The 20,553-nt window shown below is 41.3% G+C and overlaps 1 long non-coding RNA gene across 19 annotated transcripts in view; it reads left to right on the top strand.

Annotated features, from left to right (window-relative positions):
- LOC110400658 overlaps positions 1-20,553 on the top strand; it is a 493,181-nt gene that overhangs the window by 223,313 nt on the left and 249,315 nt on the right. For 15 of the 19 annotated variants that reach the window (XR_002440000.1, XR_002439997.1, XR_002440005.1 and 12 more), the window contains one exon: positions 19,943-20,021. This is a non-coding gene — a long non-coding RNA (uncharacterized LOC110400658). Of the gene's footprint in view, positions 1-13,686; positions 13,792-14,596; positions 14,707-19,942; positions 20,022-20,553 lie in introns of those variants that run through there. The other 4 variants (XR_002440001.1, XR_002440007.1, XR_002440008.1 and 1 more) reach the window with 3 other exon arrangements.

The raw sequence follows: 20,553 nt of genomic DNA, 5'->3' as shown, positions 1-20,553 counted from the left end.
TCTGCATCCAAAATAAGCCCTTGCTGTTTGAGTATGTCCATACCCGCAAATACAAAGGAGGCCAGAGAAAATGGCGCTGGAACTGCTAAGAGGTGCACGGACCTGTGTTCTTTAAGTCAGAGTGGCCAGTACCAATGCGATCATTTGCTCGCTCATGGATTTGCCCTCTTCTGTTTTCACCTGCCTCAGGGGTGGCCATCTCTTTTGCATTTGGTTTGAGTTTTCTTATGCACTTGATAAGTGAGTAACTTGGTAACTTTGGCAGCTGCATAGTAAGGGAGCATGGCTTCCCCTTCCATTTTAGATTTATTAACACGCAACATTACAAAAAAGAGAAAGAAATTGCAAATCATGAACTCATTATCAGGTATTGGATTTTTTTTTTTAGTAACTAGAAGAAATCAGATATCTTCTTATCTGCCAGATTAATAGTTTTAGAAAATAAAGAAATGTGGTACTAGTCTCCTTGGCAAAGTCTTCCTTCATTAATACAAAGCTATTAGCACAGTTGTGGCCTGCAGCTAAAGCTGGGAGTGAGAATAACTCTGGGGCACAGACATCTGTGTTTGGGATCTACTTGGCATCCATGCTTGCAAAATGCTCCTAGTCCCTCTTATGTGTTGAAAACCCTAAGCTGCATATTTGAAGAACTGAGGAATGCTTCAAAGCCAGAACTTGGCCACCTTTTTCAGTCTGCACCGTTTAAGTCAGGGTTTTATTTTAATTACCACTTTCCAGACTGCGATCCAGGAAGTCAGGGCATGGCATGCCACTGGGAACAGGAGCCAGTGCTGGGTAATGAAGACCTAGCAGGAACTGCAAGCCCAGAGTAACAGGGTGGAAGCTGACCTCATCTGTAGTGACAGGACTTTGAGATGCATTTTATTATGCCACAGTTACCCCCAGAATTTGAACTCTTTAAAATAAAATCTCTCAAAGGTGTGTTTTTTGAAATTGCCTGGAAAATCTGAAGTGAGGAGAACAGAAGCCACTGTATTTTTGTGCTGTCCAGCAGTTGTTCAGATGAAGTGATGAGTCTTCTGCACAGCAAGGTAAATCTAAGAAACTTTCAGTTTGAAGATACAAGTGATTTCACAGCATCACTGAAGTTTGCATTTGGTAGCATCTCTAAGTAGAGTTGCATTTTATTGATGAAATTTGTAAAAAAGATGAAAACAGATAGCAACAACATGTTTATTTGCTTAAGACCTGACTTGTTCAAGCGCTTTAATCTGAGAGAGTATGCGAGTCAGCTGTTCCTGGATGTTGCAGGATAAATGCTTGGTTGTATGCTTTGGTCATTTTTTAAAAACAAAAAAATCAGATCTGCACTGGTTTAGGGATGAACTGGTGGCATGATAAAACTTGTTTTACTGCCATATTACTCTATTAATTCCGTGCTATGATAGAATATAGCCATCAGCATATCCAGACAATTTCATTTTGAGCTCTAAAGCCTAATCAGGCATTAACTAAGCACTTTCTTACCATTGCAAGTGACAGCAACATTTGATCGTGTTTCTGCCAAAATCAATACATGAAAACTCGCAAAGATAATGCATTAAATGAACTGGGGCACTCATCATTTCTCTTCTAACCTTTCTCTCACTTTATGAACATTAAATGTTCCTCTTTCAATCATGGGGTCTTAGAGCACTTAAATAAGTTTGGATTGAGAATACAAAATGCTAAGCCTTCGTAATGTAGGAGCTCCTATAACAGATGCATACAGATAGATACTGTGATTTTTATTACAGCTTGGTAAAATATTATGAGCTTACTCAACCAAAGTATAATGCTTTAGGTAGAGAAATTAAGTATCATTAGTTTGCTTCATTATCTTCATTGTGGTAGGGGAGATGGATGAGAAGATTTTGCACCTCAGCTGGTAAATACTATTGACAATATTTTAAGGCTGTTTCTGTTTATACACTAGTTAAGGACAGCCTACTGTTGGAGAAGCATCACGTTGCTGTGTGAGCTAGAGGAAGGAAAAAGAAAACCAAGAACGAAGCAGCTTGTCTTGAAGTATTGTTGTTCCTTTCAGTCTTGTCAGACTTGCAAGCTGTCCTCAGTTGAAGAGCTGTTCTTTGACCTCACTTAAATGTTGTAATTACATATTGCTTTCACTCCAAAGAAAAATGCAAGGTATCTTCTAACCAGTATCAAAGGTAAGAAAAATTGGATCGCCTTAGAAGGCCATATTTGAAAATGCTGAACTGAAGTTTGTGTCCCGTGCTTAGTCATTCATATCTATCTATTATCCAGGCATGTAGAACTGAGAAGTACTAATGCACCCACGAGGACACATCCAAATTATATAGTTTTATGTGATGCATTTATCTGACAGAGAGATGAATGGATCTTTGTATCTCTTTCTCCTGTACAAGCCTACTTTTATTTGCTATACTATCCAACTGCTGTTTGGTGTGAATGGATTTAATTACTTCATTGATGTTCTAATTACCAGTGGATTGTATTGTTGTGCAAGGACAGATGATCACCAAAGACTGTATATTTGATAGTAGACGTTAAAATCGCATTCTGCTTCATGTTGGCCTCACATCCATTACACTGAGCAAAAGATCCCCACTCATCTGTTGCACTTTTAAGCGATGTTTCCATGGAAGGTGCAGTTTGTAGGAGGGCTGAATTTCAGAGTAAATCTTTGTCAGGTAGGCTTGTATGGTTGCTTTATCCCTTTAGTTCCTTGTTTCTCTTCACCTCCTGCTTTTCCAGACATCGCAGGATAAGGAAAACAAAATAAATCTGCTTTAAGCACATACTTTTTTCCTTCTCCTTTTCGGAAGATATAAATCCTGGGCTGATGAAATTGTGGGCTGTAAAAATTTCTCAGTTCTGAATAAGTGCAATGTCCCTTTGCTCAGTGAAGTGTGGTTATACAACCACACTCCTTTCAGGCCTGACTTTGCTGTTCTGAACTCCGTATGATGTCAGCAGTAGCTTGTCTGGTAGTAACTAAGCCTGGTTGTGGTGAAGGGTAGCTGTGAGCTTTTGCTGGGCTGTCTCCCGTTTGTCCTGCCCAGCGATGTGGTAACACTGCGATTGGTTCTCTTGAGTCTGGGAGCAGGACTGTGTTCTAAAGGGCATGATGCTGTCAGCATGTTGTGCTTCCCTTGACAATACATGGCAAGTTATCCATGTGTGTCATCATTGATCTACATGCATACATGTATTTGTTTCCAGTAAAGATATATTTCAGGTTTACAGTGTTCAAACACAGAACAATGCTGTGCAGCCCAAGTGAACTGCTACCTCTTTTTTTTTTTTTTTTTTTTTGGCAACAGACGTTAATAATGTACTTATAAATACTGTATTTAAAATGGGACACTGAACACTAATTCCTGTTAACAGATAAAGGTTAATAATACCCAAAGAAAGCTTACGAAAAAAATAAAAGTATTGTGTTCAAGAGCTCTCCACTGTAATTGCCCAGATAACCTAGGGCCAGATGCTATCAACAGTCAGTGCTTCTCATGGCAGTAAGCACCTACCTCACTGAGCAGTCCCACTGAAATAACGGCACCACTGGGAGCACTTGGCCTGAGGCTGTCCCCCGTGCCTCCCTGTACAGATCTTCAGACACTTTTAAATGTCATGAGAGCTCAGCTAATCTCAGTCACTTTGCCAGCATTGCCTATGGGAGATTTGTCTAAATACACTATAAACTTGAGTGCAGTTACAGGTTATAAGTAAAATTGGATTAATAAAAGTATTTATGGTATGTAAATTGCTAGCAACCATACATCCATAATTTTTTTTTCTTTTTCTGCTAGGACTAGGCCTAAACCACACAGGCTTTCCAGCTCTTGTGACAATTAAAATCCCTCCACTTTGTCAAGGATAGAGATGCTCTTGGGCAGATCAGTTTAGGTCAATGTTCCCATAGAATAAGCAGGTGAGCACAAAGATTGAGCTGAATTTCAGTGGGGGTCCAGACTTGCGTGGATCTGAAGCTCACTGAAGTAGGAAAGAGACCTATACATTTTTGGGCAGCACTGCAGTAGTTTGTATAAACAGCTTGCAGCCTGACCTACTGCCAGCTGTCGTTCTGGACTGAGGTGTACCTGAGTGTGTCTCTGGTATAATTAGTGCTGAGAAAAAGGATGAGGAGTACACTTAATTTCAAGTATGATGATATGAGGCTTTTTCCATCTAAAAGTTTTCAGGAAGCCAACGACACAGTCTTTAATAACCCAGTCGCTGATGTGCACTTAGCTTCAAATAAGAGTACTGTATTTGCTTTAGCATTTTATGAAATGCTTTCCTCCTCCTCATTTTAAAGGTAAGCTTCAAAACTGTCAGACCTAAGATGACAATAATGCTGTTTAGAAAAATTCTCTTGGCATGAAGTTTCATATCAAATGCTATGAAGTGAATAAAATTGTCCTGAAAATAGAACTTGCAGCAAAAAAGGACACCTTAGTGTGTTTGGTTGATGTATGCAAGATATAGTCAAAATTGGGCCCAATTTTTTCCTATAACCGTTCCCTATATCTACAACAAAAATGATTCCAGCAACATGCTTGGGATATCATCTTGTTGGGAAACTCTGTGGGGTTTCTCATCTTAGTTTTGTTTCACCAGTGATCATTGGACTGCTACATTGCTCCCCCTCTCTTCAGCCAGCAGAGAGCTTTGTGGGAAGCAGGAGGAAGCTGTGAGATGTATGTGGGTACTTGTGAGCCATAACCAGATAGATGCTTAATTTTACTGTCGGGAGCCCCAGCGAAGTCTCTTTTAGCAAACTTCCCCCAAATACCAGCAGAAATAGCAGCAACTTCAGACTGCATTTTCACCATGGATAGGTTTCTGTCTGTCTAGCCCTTTTCTGCTTAGATTCACTTTCTTTTCAATAGACCAGTAGTAGCAAAAAAAAAAAAAAAAAGAGAAAGAAAAAATCTGTTCCCTGTTTCTTTTCTTTTTGTCATCTTGCAGAAACAGAGTTAGGTCTCTAAATTAGGTGTTATCTTTTGGGACTTGGGGCTTTTTTTTAATAGCAGCTCAGAGGAAGAAGCTTGAACACCTGTGGTCTCTTGACAGAGCGTCACTATTTGACTTTCTGAAATCCTGACAGTCTTTTCCTTCCCACTCTTCTCTTTTGGTGTCAGGCTAATGCTTGTACCTTTTGATATGCCATCTCCTATGGGACGCCTGGGCCTTAACCCCAGAATTCTCAGGCTATGTTAGTTTTGATAAAACCAGACAGTTTTGTGGTTGCTAAAGGCTTTGAAGAAAAATTAAGTCATTTTTTTCTCTCTTTTTCCCTTTTTTGGGATTTCAGGCCCCTTAACACCTCTCCAGGAGAAGGAAGAAATTTAAAAAAAATAAGAGTGAACAAATCACTGCTCTCCTGGAGGAGAGAATGAAGCAGAGGAAGAGTGCAGAATTCATATGTGCCTGATAAATGCCTGTGTTGCTGAAAGCCAAAATCCTGAAATGGCAGGATGAGACATGGAGGCTCTATCTTGTGTAAAGGATGATGTTTTACACTAGTTTTAGTGAAATCAGATTGCTGAGCTGACTCCAGGCTTTGTCTTGCCAGGAACTTGATTAATAAGACAGATTACATATAAAATAGTTCACGTGACAAGAAGCAGGAGTAGATCTCTGTGAAAGAAACAAAAGCAAGTGATATTCCCATAAGTGGCCTATGAGAAAGGTTTCTTGAGATGAATCCCTTCATGAGCCTGGTGATGTGGGACTGTACAGGGGAAAGCCTTTGCCTGGGCTGTAGGAAGGCCAGAGCCCACTGGAGCCTTGAGGCTTCCCCAGGTGTTTTCATTCCAGTGGAAGTTTTTGTCATCCTCTCCTCTACTTACCTTTGGCTAACACTGCCCAGGGTCAGGAATGGGAGAGCTACAAATCCTGGCCGTCAGAAGTGACCCAAGAAACTCCAGGAATTGCTCTGTCAGAAATGCACAGTACATGCAAATGAGAAACCAGCAGGAAAGTAAAAAGCTTGGAAAAGAGGAGGCTAGGTTTTCATAGTGAATGCTCCACAGGATGGGGATTACAGGTAATGGGGCAGAAAAAGCCCGGAGTGAGCAGTTCATTCTGGAGTGGATCACAGCCGTTGATTTTGGACAGAGTAGGACTTGTCAGGGCTGAGGCAGGTTAGAGCAGGGCTCTGAGTTGCTGCAAGGAACACTCAATGCTCCGCCAAGCGCGGAAAGCAGCACAAAGCTGCTGTGGGACATCTCATTGGGATCCAGGCCAAACTGAGCCTGGGAGAAAAAAAAAAATGTCTGTAGACTTAGTTATTTTCAAAGTGTAACATTGTTTTCCAGAAATACTGGAACTTCTTGCTCCTACATAAGGCATTTTAATGTTACTTCAAAGTTAATCTAATTAAAAAATAAACAAAACACACAAAACAACAGACTAAAATCCCCAAACCTTCAGAAAATGGATATCACCAAAATCATAGTCCAGCAAAAGTTTTCTGCTTCTCTTCATTAACCTTCCCCCAGCAAACTAAAATAAAAAATGTAGTTTGGATTTAATCTAAGCTGATTTTAGTTTAGTTTAGTTTCCTCCGCCAAAGCAGAAAACCCACTGTTATTCCCCCAAATCTAATTAGTTCTGGACACAGGTACAGATTTCCTGCCCTTTTCCATTTTGGTTTCACCATTCACACACGCAGTATCTCTTGATCTGTCAATTCTTCTCAGCCCTAACTTAAGGAAGATATAGTTAGAGTTGAAAAGTCTATTGTAAAGAAAAAGATCGATCTAATACCAACAAAAGTATCAAACGTCAACAAAATGAAAAGACACCCACTGATAGAAGATAGAGAAAAGAAACATTTTCTGTCCCGATAAACTATAAAAAGGAAAGAGGTCTGTTTACTGCATCTGGTTGGCAGTGCCCTAACATCAAGTGGGGTGCTTCAGTGCTGTGTCCTACCCAGCTTCAATGCTACTGGGCCAACTTGGAGCTCCAGAGACTAGTCAAGTGTCAGCATGGCATTAAGTTGACATCTCTGATACTTGAGACAGCTGTGTGGGTTACATAATTTCCCCTCATGAACAGCAAGCAAAACCACCTGGGGCACTACCTAAGTGCTTTCCCTACCCGATGTCACAGAGTCGGACTGGCTTTCTGCCTTGCGGAGCATCACCGCGTTCTCTCTGGCTGAGGTCTTCCAGCTGAGCTCTAACTGCTGGCTACAGGCATGGATGCTGCTATTTGCTTTCTGCCTCAGTGCGTGCAGGAGCAGAGCAGGGAACTGCCATGGGGCATGATGAGTTCTGCTGTTCCTGAGCAGAAAATGAGGATTTGTCTGCATAGAAAAGCTGCGTATAAGTTAGGGAGCTATTCTGCACACACACACTTCCTTCCTTCACCAGTGGTGATATACCACGGCAAGAATATTCCTGATTTGGAAGAGCTTACAGACTCCCATCATATGGAGGGATTCTAGCAAGTAACAAGTGGTGATCAGTTCACTTCAGAGACTTGAATGATCTCCAAGCTCAGCAGAAAAGTGAAAAGACAAAAGTGTTCTGCAAGACATACCCCCGCTCCCTAGAATAAAAACCCTGTCCTTCCTTTTCTCTTTTCTCTTTGCTCTTGTAATCTGTCATAAACACGTGGCTGAGACCAGGACTAGGGACTCAGTAAATGTATAAATGTGGCAGAAACAGCCCAGTACGCCCCAGCCCTGTGGGCACCCTGCCCCTTGGCAAGAGGCTGCCACCTCTGTAGTGGGTTAGTGGAGATGAGCATATGCAGCATCTCAGCTGTGACTGTAGCAGCTCCAGTTTATTTGCAAACACATTGTCATTGCCTGTTCAGGCTAATTAGGCCAGAGGGGTGAGACCACACTGATGAAAGAGCCCATGAGTACGAAAGGCTGAGAAGTTTGCTCACATTTGCTTCTGCTGCTTTTCTTCAGGCTGGCGGGAGGCCAGCAGAGGAGCAGGGAGGTCAGCAGGGTACGGGAACATCTTTAAACATTTCACCAGAGCTCACGAGTCAAGCCCTAGGATTTATCCTCATGGGCTGGATCAAATTGCCTGTGGTTTCAAGGTCTTTCTTGAAGATATTTATTCTTGAAATGTTACTTTTAAAAGAAAGATGAGAACTTTAAAAATTAGAATTAAAAAATACAGTCACACCACAGGAAATTCTCAGGTCAGATGGAACCTTTCTCTTCCAAACCTCACAAAAAACAAACAGCAAACTCAATCCCTGAAAAAATCCTGAAAGAAAATGAGTCATGAGGCATGGTTTTTATTTCTTCATTTTGTTTTCCAGAAAACAGTCCTTTTTGCTTTAACATCATTACTCTTCTTTGCTCATTTTGCTTCCTTCTTTAAATAAGTTATCTGAAAACACCGGTGCAAAATTTTCAGCTTGATGAAACACTTCTCTGAATCCAGCACCGTGCAGAGAAATGTCCCATCTCCTGTCTGCTCCAGTGGCTGATCTGATAACGTTGGGGCAACAGGCACACGTGACCAAGGACTGATGGTGGGAAATCTGGCTATGGCTTGTAGGAGCAGCTTTTAATTTTCAGAAGATTCACAGAAAAATGTCTGTGACTTTCTATGCTGCCAGTAGCTGTGCAACACAGTGCAGTGGGGGAGCTTTTACCCCTAAGATGGGCTCTAGATTGCAAAAATAGAAAATAGCACCTCAGACAAGAGCAGCAAAACCTGGATGGGAGCTGGCAGAGTTGCAGGATCAAACATTGTCTGTGCAATTAAGATATTTCACAGAGATTTCTGTCCTGGTATCATAAAAGCACAGCTTTTGGAAGTGTGGACATAACCCTTCCGTTCTACCTTCATCAAGAAGCGCTGTGACAGCTTTGCTTTTTCCCTTCTGATGCTATTTCTCTGATCCATCAAAAAAGGGAAAAGAGTTGTAGGATCCCTCGGGAGCACAGTGTTTTGCAGTCATTTGGCAGGTGATATTTACCCTGCTTTAAGAGGATTAGATGCAGTCACAGTCCAGAGTACTGGCTGGCTATCTCCGACATCAGCGACCAAGGCTGCCTTGCACAGCCTCTGCCCTTTTTCCCTGCTCTTCTGTAACAGGCAGGGCCACGGCAAGTTCATCCCCTGCCAGGCTGAAGAGCCTTTTGCAAAGAGAGGCAGTGGGAGAAAGCCTGTGAAAGCAAACCACAGCAGCGCAGCAGTACTGAAAGTTGCTATCAAGGCATTTATTGGTATGCCAGCTGTGCTTCAGCTTTCCAGCTGCATAGCTCTCTTGTTTTTCAAGCCTGCTCTGGATTGTAACATTTGAAAGCACACTGTGGACAAAGCATTTAAAGGTGACAGTGCAAAATGCCAGCAGAAAAGTAGGCAAGAAGGAAAGGGTTTGTCAGTTCCAGGTTGGTTTGTTTTTCAGCATTATTCATTTTTAAATTTAATTTGTATTTGAAGTGGAAAGTGTGTGTAATCATGTGGAAAGTAAATTAAGGTGGTTTACTCGTAGGTGATGAGGAGAAAAACACCTCATTTTCCCCATAGAGCCTACTGTTGATAGATGATAAAGCAAACATGTCTGGAAGCTGGACCTCACTTCCACCTTGTGTCGGGTGGGGAGGGAAGTGCCCCCAGCCTCAGCCCAAGAACAGCCCAGCTCTGCTTCATCTCCTTGGGAGACAGCTCTGCCATAAAGCACCAACTGCTCTTTCCTTCCCTCGCAACTTCCCGTGCTTACTGTTCCTCTCCCCTGCAGCTCGGCCGTGCTCAGCTCACTGCCTGCATAGCTCTCAGTTGGCAGCTGTGCTGGGCAGAGGGCAGTGGGAAGCATGCCTGAGACCATGTCCATGGGAATGGCCCGGTGGCTTTTATTTACTTTGTAGAAACAGAAACTAGTATTATTCAATCAGTTGTCGCAATCCATGAATGGGTAATGAGTGCAGCACTGCAGCTCTTGCTTACTGCTCATTTCAGAAGGCAGCCCTGCTGCCACAAACACCACAGGACGGAGCATTTAACGCTTGAGTAGCAGATTCTTTGGGAGAAAAGGAGAAGGAAAAACGTTTCTCACTATGCTTTTTTTTTTTTTTTTCCCAAAAGCAAGAAAAAAGAAGCAGATTAAGAAAGAGAACCTGAGTTTAGCAGATGAATAGATGAGGGACTGAGCTCAGAGGAGAAACAATATCTCCTGAATGTATTTCTTGGTCTAGATCAATACTTTTACCCAAATTTATCACATCTTTGAGCTGGCAGATACCTGCTATGTCACGTATGGGAACTGAGATTTGAAGCCAGCTTTGATTGAGAGGCTTGTCTGTTAGTCCGTGTTTGAGGCTGTGCTAGTGTGAAATGACTGCTGCGATAAATGGCAGTACTCTTTTGGTATGTGTTTGCTATTCCAGCTGCTTGAGTAAACATCATGTACAATCAGGCTTCAGCCTGGGGATTGTGCCTGAGCTCGTGTTGTATTTCATTTTGCCTTCCTTATCCCTTCACTTCATACTAAGGGTGGAACTGGCGCCTTGAGGCCAGGTCCCCTTCGTTATTTATTATGGCACATAGTAATTAGGCATCTGACTTGGCACCTTTGAGCCTGTGCGAGGTATCTCCGTTTGATATATGGAGCACGAGAAGTTAGTTGTCTCAGGATGGAAAAAGAGGTGGAGGATATACTGAGCAGGGAATTCCAGCCAGATTTCATCCGTCATCAACCAGAGCAATAAAGATCCTGGAAAGGCTTTACTACCTACCCATCAGGGAACTTATGTGCATTTTCTCAAAACTAAAAAGATACGATTGGAAGGGCTAGGAACTTAACTTGTAATTTGCCCCAGCCTATTCCTGGCTTTTGTCAGGCCAGTTCACCCACTGTGGGGAATGTTCCCCCCCACCGAACCTGCCTGCCTTTTCTCAAGCCAACATTGAGTTTAATTCCATGTGCTGAGTACTGCAGGTGCACCTCCTGTATTTACTTCCAGTTGTTTTCTTGAGTTGTCCAAAATGTGAAACAGTGAAGTGAAAACATCTGACATCAGCTCAAACATTTGTTTCCTATTAGATCAAAATATTTTTAATGTAATAAGTACATTTCTGTTGAAAAATCACTCTGAAGGAGATGTTTTATTCAAAAGGTTATTAACTCGGCTGGCTTTTAAAATAAGATGTTAGAGAAGCCAACATTTGAGATACTTTAATTGTAGCAGCTTTTTTGTCTGTTTTTGGCCAGGGAACTGCTTTGGTTAAAAACTTCATTAGGAATTTATAACAATAAGAAGATGAAATACTTCTCATAATTCTTGTAAGTTACAGGAAACAACTTTGCCGAAAGGTGTTGAAATAACAGTGACGATTATTTAAGGAAATAGTGAGGGCACGGGAGCCTGTGGATGGGCAACAAGCTGTGAGAGGGGACGGGGACACCAGCCTACCACGTAACCCACCGGGTCCTTGCCCTGCTCTGCTCCTGTGCGCCCAGCGCTGTCAGTGTTGCTGGCTGCTAGGAGCCCAATCTGAAGCCAGCTCTGCTAAGTAAAAGTGTTTAGATAGCAGTATAAATTGACTACTTTTGGACTACTTTTGCTTTACTACTTTTGCTTCTCAAGTTGCTCCCAAGTTCTCTCCACGATAAAGTGCTGCAGGCTGATTTCTTGTTGAAAGAACATGGAAGGAAGGATTTTTCATAATTCAAAGTCATGACACGTCATTTCTTTCTAGTTTGGAATCTTCTTCACTTTTACTCTTTTCCAGTATCTGCATGGGCTGAGACCCCCAAAATGAGCTTCCTTGTTTCAGTTGTGTCCATTTGTTCATATGATCGGTTCATTAATTTAATCTGAAAACATCCCATTTCATTATATAAATAACTGTAGAGGTTTTTCCTGCAAGTACATAAATATTAACTAAATACTCTGTTGTCATTCCTGACCAGGAAAAAGCACTGCACAGCTGCAAGCAGGCCAAGCACTAGCACAGTGGCCAGCTGCAGAGCTGAGGTGTTCTGATCTGTCTTGTTTTTGTTTGTTTGTTTGTTTTCTTTATCAAAACCCAGGAAAGAACCCTCATCCCTATTGCTCTGTGTGCCACAAGCTTGCTTGCTTCCTCCAGTAGCTGTAATAATCTCACAGAACTTTCTTATGCTTTTGTGTGCTGGTTATCCAGGATGTGTCATTGAGTGCCAGGAGGGGAGAGTTTTAAGCTTGTGTAGCACAGTGCCAAATTCTGCCTTAATTTATGTTGCTTGGCATAGCATCTGGTAGAGGATGGCTGTAATTATATCCCTCTTCTTCCTGTTTAAGCCCCTTTCCTTCCCTCTGCTCTGCTCCCGGAGCAGCAGCCGTCTGGTTAGGAACCATGATGTGTGTCTCCAGATGGGGGCCTGGGTTTGTAAAGACAGAGCTAACTGTACAATTTGTTGTTTTCCCTTGCTGTATGCTGATGCATACAACATGGATTTGAAAATGTAATCTCTTCCTGCTGATAGACTGCAGGACTGATCTAGAGACAAGAAAGAGTTTAAGAAACTGGGCATCAGCAGCTGCTTTTCATAACTGCCTCGAGGTTTTGGGGAGATGTGGAACTACCTATTTCAGGTTTTGTTTTGCCACTCCTTGATGCAGTATCTGTACAGGTATCATATAAAATAGACTAGAGAACAAAGCCCTTACCAGATCTCACTTTTGACTCATCAGCTTTTTTCTTTGTGGTAACGGTGATGGAGCGCTCGAACAGGTTGCCCAGAGACGTTGCGAAATCTGCTTCTATGGAGATATTCAAGGCCCATCTGGACACCTACCTGTGCGACCTATTGTAGGGGACCTGCTTTAGCAGGGGGTTGGACTCGATGATCTCTTGAGGTCCCTTCCAACCCCTGCAATTCTGTGATTCTGTTTACAGGAAGTTTGGCCTGGATGAAAAATCTTGTATCTGAGTACCAGTAAAAGCTTTCAGTTCGGCTGGTCTGGTTTGAGATTTTGAATCTAGTAGAGAGTAAGGCACTTAAGAAGCAGCTTTTTAAATATACATTTAGGCATACAGCTATTAATTCAGTTGGAAAAGTGTCAGGGAAGAAACCTTCCATGGCTTAACGATCAGATTTATTTCCTGTGCAGCTTCTACTGCAGTCTTACAGAGTAGCTGAGATGTTTTGAGGTGAACATTCAAACAGTGATCCAAACCCCAAGAAACAATGGAAGAAATGCACGGTTTCTTTCCCAGAGTTTGTTTTCCTGGAGTCCTTGGATTATTCATGATTTATGGTGTAGTTCTGTGCTCAGAAAATGATCCTTGCCTCTCATGGTTTTTCATAGCCAATGTCTGTACTTTGACTACTGGATTTCATGAATTTCAACCTGGAATCTTTAAAACAAGCTCGGGTTCTTTCCTTTCAGCCATAAAGATTATGCAGACCGAACTAGAAAGACAGGTATCTAATTTAAGATTGAAGGAAAAAAAAACCACTTCAAAATTCTGATTTTTTTTCCTCTTTGAGGTTGCTACTTAGCTTCACTTCCTGCAGAAGTCAGAGCAGCCTGCAATGTCCTACAAATATCAAGAAAATAAAAGGAGGTACGAAGTGAAGAGAACATGTTAAGCCAGCCCGGTTTGCTGGCAAACTACTGTGCAGCTGGGCTTCACTCACATGAGTTGATCAGAGACAGGAATGTTTTATGCCCACTCCTCTTTGCCAGTGTTGCATCACAAAGGCGGGCCAGTCCTGCCTACTGACTTGCTTTGGTCAGTAAGTCATATTTGCCTAGGCAGTAGGGCTGTGTAAATGTGGCTCGCGTTCACTGGAATTACTGAGGGGATGATTACAGCAGCAGCTCAGCAGCAGGTACTGGGAGGAGAATGGCTTTTAGAAAGCATTTTTCCAAGCTCTTTTTTGTACATAGTTATTTAACTTGATGATGTTTTTATCGTAGTAGCCATTTTGTGTGGCTCCTCTGACTGTTTCTTTGAGTGACATATTAGAAGGAACAATCATTTTAACTGGCAAAGAGAAAATAACCATCCCAGTTAAATGTCCCACTGGGGAGGGCAGCAAGGATGCTGTCAGGTTTCTGAGAAAAGAAGCTGCAAATTTGAGACTGGAAGAAGAAGGGAGGGCGATGTAAGGGCAGATAACCTGTCCCACCTGTGGAACAAAATAGTGCTTAGTGGTGCCAAAGCCTGTGATGAGCCAGCAAGTGATGAGGGGAATGAATCTGCAGAAGATTATGATATTCACAACAAAGATTTTGAGGGAGAAAGTGGGAAAGGAGGTTTTGCTGGCAATATGGCCAGATGCCAATTTGCTGTTTTTTGTTTTTTTTTTAACTGAACTTATTATTGGAAATGTTGCTTCATCTCTTCAGCTACTCAAACTTAGCAGCACACTGTGGTGCAGTAAAGAAAATTGTATAAAACTATTCGCTTTTCCCGTGGAAGCTGTTTTGTTGAAACTGGCTTGTCCTTGCCCTGTATTACTGAAAAAGCAAGTAAATTAGTATATAAATGAATGAGATATTTGGAAGCCAGAAGCTATGTGCAGCACCCAGGTCACTTGCTGGCCTGGACCCATGCTGCTGGGCTGTGCTTGCGCTGCTTCCATGAGCATCTGCAGAGATGTCTTTTTCCAAAGCAGAGCAGAGTCAGAGGTGTGCAGTGAGTTGGAACTGCTGTTTCTGGCCAGGGATTGTTGCATGGCTATTAGGAGGTACACAGCAATGCAACAGCTGAAGAATTGCTCTCCTTGATGTCCTGCAAATTGGTAACCTCTCTATTCCAACTTCATCTTTCTCTATTGCTTGCCGCCTGTGTCACTTCTTTTCCTTTTCTGGTGGCACCACTGCTGTCGCTTTTGTTTTGTGTGTGGCTGATGAGTCGTGGGCTTGTGAGATCATTACTGGTTCCAATGAGCTCTAGAAACAGCTAGAATAACATCATTTCTTCCTTGCTGTTCCTAGTCTCCCGTGAAAGTGAAATCTATACGGAACTTAATTACATTTTATATCTTATGTGTTGTTTTAACTGAACTAATATTTACAAATGGATTTGACAAATATCATTGCACTTAAAGGAAGGACCCCCTCTGTGTTGTCTGTTCAAGTTACTGAAAAGAAATCAGAAAGAATGAGTTCTTTTGGAAACTTTAATTACTAGATGATTTCATTGACCCACTAGGCTGCTGGTATCTGCCTTCCAGTCTTTTTCCAATCATTCCTCTTTCATTTGGATGTTTAGGGATACATTAGTGTGTGACCATAATAATTACAAATGGTAATGATTAAAAATTAGGGGTTTCTGCTGTAAAGAGTGTTTCTCATTCCAGCCAAAGGCAAAATACAGCCTCCAAATTTCTGTTCTCTTCTTCGTACTAAGGGGATGAGAATTGCAGATGAGTGTAGGAGGAAAGAGGCAGCTGATGGCAAGCTTGAGGAGGAAAGGAGGCATTTTGTGGGGTGTTTTTGAAAGCCCCAACTCGCATCCTTCTGCAAGAGGAGGCTCCAGTTGCTTGTTTCTGAAGCTGCTTTTGAGCCAGGAAAGGCTGCAGGTTTGGTTTCAGGTTTTGTACATGATGATTTGGGTTCTCAGACCTAACCTTGACTACTGGGTTTATGTTTCACCTTTGAGTTCCTAATATTTTAGATGTGGTAAATGAAGTGACTACTGGCATTTAGCTAATGCATACTGACAAGTTCATCTTCCAGTTCTGTTTGAAGAGCCGTTTACCAGAAAAAAAGGCAACTGCACCCTGGTATCAGCTAACTGCCTTTCTGTCACTGAGTACATCTGTCGCTTACAGCAGTCCTGGAGACTGCCCTGAGCCCTCTGTCTGTGCTTCCGAGCCCTTGGCTGCTCTTGGAGAACTGATGTTTTGCACTGTTCCTCAGTCTAAATCTTCAGAGTATCCAAAGGTACCCTTCTTACAGCCACTTGACACTGAAGAAGGGGACCATTAGAAATCAGAGAAATTAGGTGGAGGAAAGTATCCCATTGCTTTTCTAAGTGAGATAGAAACAAAAGCAAGCTCAGTAAGGCTCCAGCTTCTGATAGGAGAATGCAATATGGAAAAAATATAAATCTCTTCCCCTCCTCCAGTCCTAGATTTTTCACGCAAGCCCCAGAGAGGAGGAGGGATGGATGCTCTGAATTATTTCTCCTCTTTTTGCTGTCAGAGGTGAAGTGGTTATATTAGTGTAGGCAGCCAGGACTGCTGCGACTTCATATTTTGTAATAAAGCTTCTGACTGTTGTAGCACATGTGTAATTAATTCTTCAGTACGCAGAGAACCTGTGGCACTTCAGGCACCCCTGGCTTGCCCTGTTCTGCCCTGCTCTGGAGCCCTGTGCTGACACGCAGCAGAAATCAGAGTTTGGCTTTTGTAACAGTTGGACAGCCCTGCTTGTGAGAACTGGAATATGACTTGCAATTTTAATTCTGCTGCTTGCTTCTCTCTTAGTTTAATAAGTGAAGTAATAGTTTATTTTCTGTACTTTGGGGGAGATGTAATGACCAAACTCATTTTTAACCTGGCTGCCCTCTCTGTCCCAGTTTTAGCCTCTTACATTTGTCATTTTTTTTCTTTCCTTTGTTGCTTACATAGGCAGCCAAAGTAGATAATTCACATCACAAATCCACTCTCTTGTAACTTTTTATTAGGCTAGATCAGAAAACTCAAAAAAATACAAACAAAAAAACAACTCTAAAACTAATTCTTGCTTGATAAATGAATTCATATATTTTCCAGAGGATGACAGAGGAAACCAAACCATAATTAATTTAACAAATTTCCCATCTTAACGTTTCAGAGGAGATTTATGCTGTTTACATAACCAGGCAGCATTCCTACCTTTGTTACGTCACAGCTGCCATTAGCCAGCCAGATGTGACCCGAGAGATGCCCTCAGAGCATTTTTGCTTAATTGGGCAGTGTATCTGTTTTGGGGCACGTAAGGTGTGACAGACAAACATCTGCCAAGAGCATCACTGTCTCTGCATTGGGAACATCAAATAGACTGTCTCTACTTCAACAGCTGCTGGCATCTTCTGGAAGCAGTTCCATCATGTTAGTGAATAGAAATATTTTAGCCTTATATATTCTATTTCCTCTTATTTTTTTCTCTCTGCATCCTCTGTTAGCACAGTCATTTACGTAAAAGTTGAGATACTAAAGGGGGATTTCCTTGAGTTTTGTCATTGCTGATGCTATTTTTTTTACTGTCACCCGTCTCTACTATGCAGCTAGTCCTTAAAGTGTCCTGGCTCCAACATCTTCTTAATCACTGCTGAAATGTGTGAATTCTTCCAAGAGTTCACTTTTCTTCTCTTTAAATAAATCTATATTGGTGTATGTGGTGACAACTAGAGATAAAGTAACCTAAGAGCTTCCATTGTGAAGGTGATTTTCTTGAATCATTTTTCCAGTTAGAGTGAAGTGCTGGTTTCTAATGACATTACCATGTCTCCCCTTGACCTCCATTGGACTATGTTGTAGATGTAGCATTGTGGGAGGAAGGAACAGAAATGAAGGGACATGGGGGTCTTTGTGCTGTTAAGCAAAGAGGTCCAAGTGATCACATTTCTCTGCTCTCACAGCTGACTTTATTTGTATAGTTCATCCATTTTCTGCTTGTAGGAGAAATTAGGAAAAGGAAACTCCCTCAAAACGTAGCCACAGCAGCCAGAAATTCAGGATTTTTCCAGTTTTTCCACATAGTTTCTGTATCTCCCAATTGAGGGACAGTCCTATAGTACTGTCTTCAGTAAGGAAATATCGTTTTTTGTGCTCTTTCATACCCCTGATACTGCTACCCATTTTGTGTCTGGTTTGAAGACTGATACTAAACTGATGAATGAGTTTGCAATAACACAATTGAATACATTAAATTAAATTTGGCTTGGACAATGGAATTTTTTTTGTTGTTTTGCTATGTGGAATGATTTTGAATAGCTACCAGTGATGCGTACAACAAAGATGCAAAGCAATTTGAAAAATGGCATGCCTTACCTAAATAGAGCATTTAAAAGAAACAAGCTAGGGTAGTATTGTGCTTCCTTCAACAAATGCAGCATTCGGAGTGTACTTTTCTGTTTGCTGGCTTATGTTCATTGTATTGTCTGCATTCACTTAAATCCCTATCTTGTAGCATTACTGTTTACAGCAAGCTGAAGTTTTCCAAATTAAATGTGCAGGCTTGCAGAGAGAGAGGCAAATTCAGCAATCCCTACTGCATCAACACAATGGCTATGAAAGTATATTTTATCGATCCCTCCCACTAAGTAGCTATATGCAATAAATATTTTGGTTTTACAGCTAGACCCTGTAGAAAAGCATAGGATTTCTTTTTAAGTAAAAATGTTTGCTGAAAGGAATGGGCATAGTTCAATTCTAAAATATTTTCCTTCCTCAGTACTTATATAATAAAGCAGCACTAACATAAAGCCTAGGGTAATTGGCCACCAAACAACAAGGTGGTTTGTGAAATGCATAGCCCACAGATCCTGAATGGAGTAGTATCCCCTCAGAGGCACAGAGCTCACTTGCATTTACTCCCGGGTCACCGCTCCTGGTGGCAGAAAGCAGGCTGGGGATGGCTCCTGTACTAGTCCAGCATTACACCTAGCGAAAGCTGTCCCTTCTTTCTTATTATCACCTGTCAAACATTTTGTGTTGTAAACTAAACATTCCTGCTTTGTATGTAGAATTCAGAGGGAATTATCACAAGTCTATGTTAGCTGGGGAAGTGTAAGACCCAGACTGTTTCCTCTACCAAACACTTGGTGAGCATCAGTGCAGCTAGTGCAGACTGGAATTAGTTTGTGTTATGGTAGAGTCCTTCCTTGTCACGCATATGTAAGTTTTGCCACAGATACAATAAAAGTCTGTCTATCCAATTTGCAATTGTGCATATGAGTTCTTTGAGGAAGAAAATGCTGCATTGTGGCTGAAACAGCTCTGACACAGAAGCCTCCCTTCAATGCGAACGATGCTTGCTGTCAGAGCTGAACCACAAGAGTCTTGGATAAGAAGCTGCATTATGCATTAAAACAAGAGGTGGGAAAGGATGAGGGAAATGCTGGCTACATATGACAGAAGGACTGAAAGACAATTGCTTGTATACTTGTTCGAAATTCTAGGAAGTGCTGATGTGGTAAAATGATGTCACTATAAATACTGATAATCAGAAATGTTTTGCTGCTGTTTTTCATAGAGTATAAACTCCTGGTAGTGTAATATTTGCATCATCTTTACCAAAATATTCAGTTGACATACAAAATATACTCCTTAAATATATTCCTTTTTATATTGAAATGTAATTTGGAATATCATCTTAGGACCAAAACAGGTTCTCTACTATGTAAGTGAATCTAGCATGATGAATTTCTGTCTGCCTGCTTGCATTTATACAAAATGAAGATGAAATCTCTCATGGGTTTTCGTAGGTTTTTCCAGCTGTTAGACTGGAAGTTTTATTTTAATCCCTGAAGACAATATTATTTTTTGAATAAAATAGGAAACCCTGCTATATTTTTGCCAAAGAATAGAAAAACTGCATTTCTGTGTGCTTGCGCATCAAGTTCAATCAAAACTCATTTTATCTTTGAAAAATAATGTAGAAGAAAAATTTATGAACAGGTCTAGATGCTAACAAAGCCGCATATCTGTCTCTTGGAATGTTTTGTATTCCAAAAGGCAGCTGCTTGCTCTCCTACTGATCTGTACATTTGTAATCTGGAATTGTGAGAAAATAATGGTTGAGCTTGTTTCAGTAGGTAGAGCACTGTGTACTCATGAAAGAGAAGTCCTACGCCATCTTCTCTGCTGTGATTGTGATTGTATTGGCCAGCAATTTCTAGTCACACAAAGAAAGAGGGGCATCATCAGGTCACCCACCTGCATCTTCTAAAAATGAAGGAGAACTGGAAAAGTGGGAGAATTTATAAAGAAGCACATTTTCTCTGATTTGGGAAACCTGACTTCTTTTCTATTTTTCTTTTGTTAGTTCTGCCTGTGGCCCTCAAAGGAAGGAAACTGCCAACACAACATACATGTGCATCCAGAAATCTCAAAATCAGCAAAAGGTAAAGTTTACAACTTTTGTGTCCACTGCTTCTACCGAAATATAATTGTAGTAAGCACAGACAAGCCTTTTCAACTGTTGACTCTGCCAGCTCTTTAGAACAAATGTTTGCCATTCAACTTTCCTTTCTTCAAATTTTACATGAACATAAAAGTCTCCCCAATAATTTTGAAAAACAGGGAATTTCCTTGGCAGTTTCTGCTCCTAGCACTGCAGAATATTTGAGACTGTGTTTTATAACTCTACACAGTCCACAAAGATACCAACTTTCTAGAAAATGGTCATCATTTTAATGCACGATTAATTTGATAGTGATTTTGAACTGCTGGTCATGGTCTCTCTATTTGCATTACACAGGCTGCACACCCCCTTGATTTTGGCCTATTTGTCCCTTTCACACATTACTCATGCTTAGCATAGACACGCAGCAGCTTCTGTTTCTGAGACAAAGTAGAAATAAAGTATATTTGCATGTATTTTGTGATGAAATTAATAATGAGAAGGAATAGAAGTTGTTATCTCTTCGGAGGAGT

The sequence above is a fragment of the Numida meleagris genome, chromosome 5, assembly GCF_002078875.1.
Source record: "Numida meleagris isolate 19003 breed g44 Domestic line chromosome 5, NumMel1.0, whole genome shotgun sequence".
Taxonomy (NCBI): Eukaryota; Metazoa; Chordata; class Aves; order Galliformes; family Numididae; genus Numida; species Numida meleagris.
The sequence above is the reverse complement of the archived record's forward strand: the minus strand, read 5'-3'. Positions and strand labels throughout refer to the sequence as shown.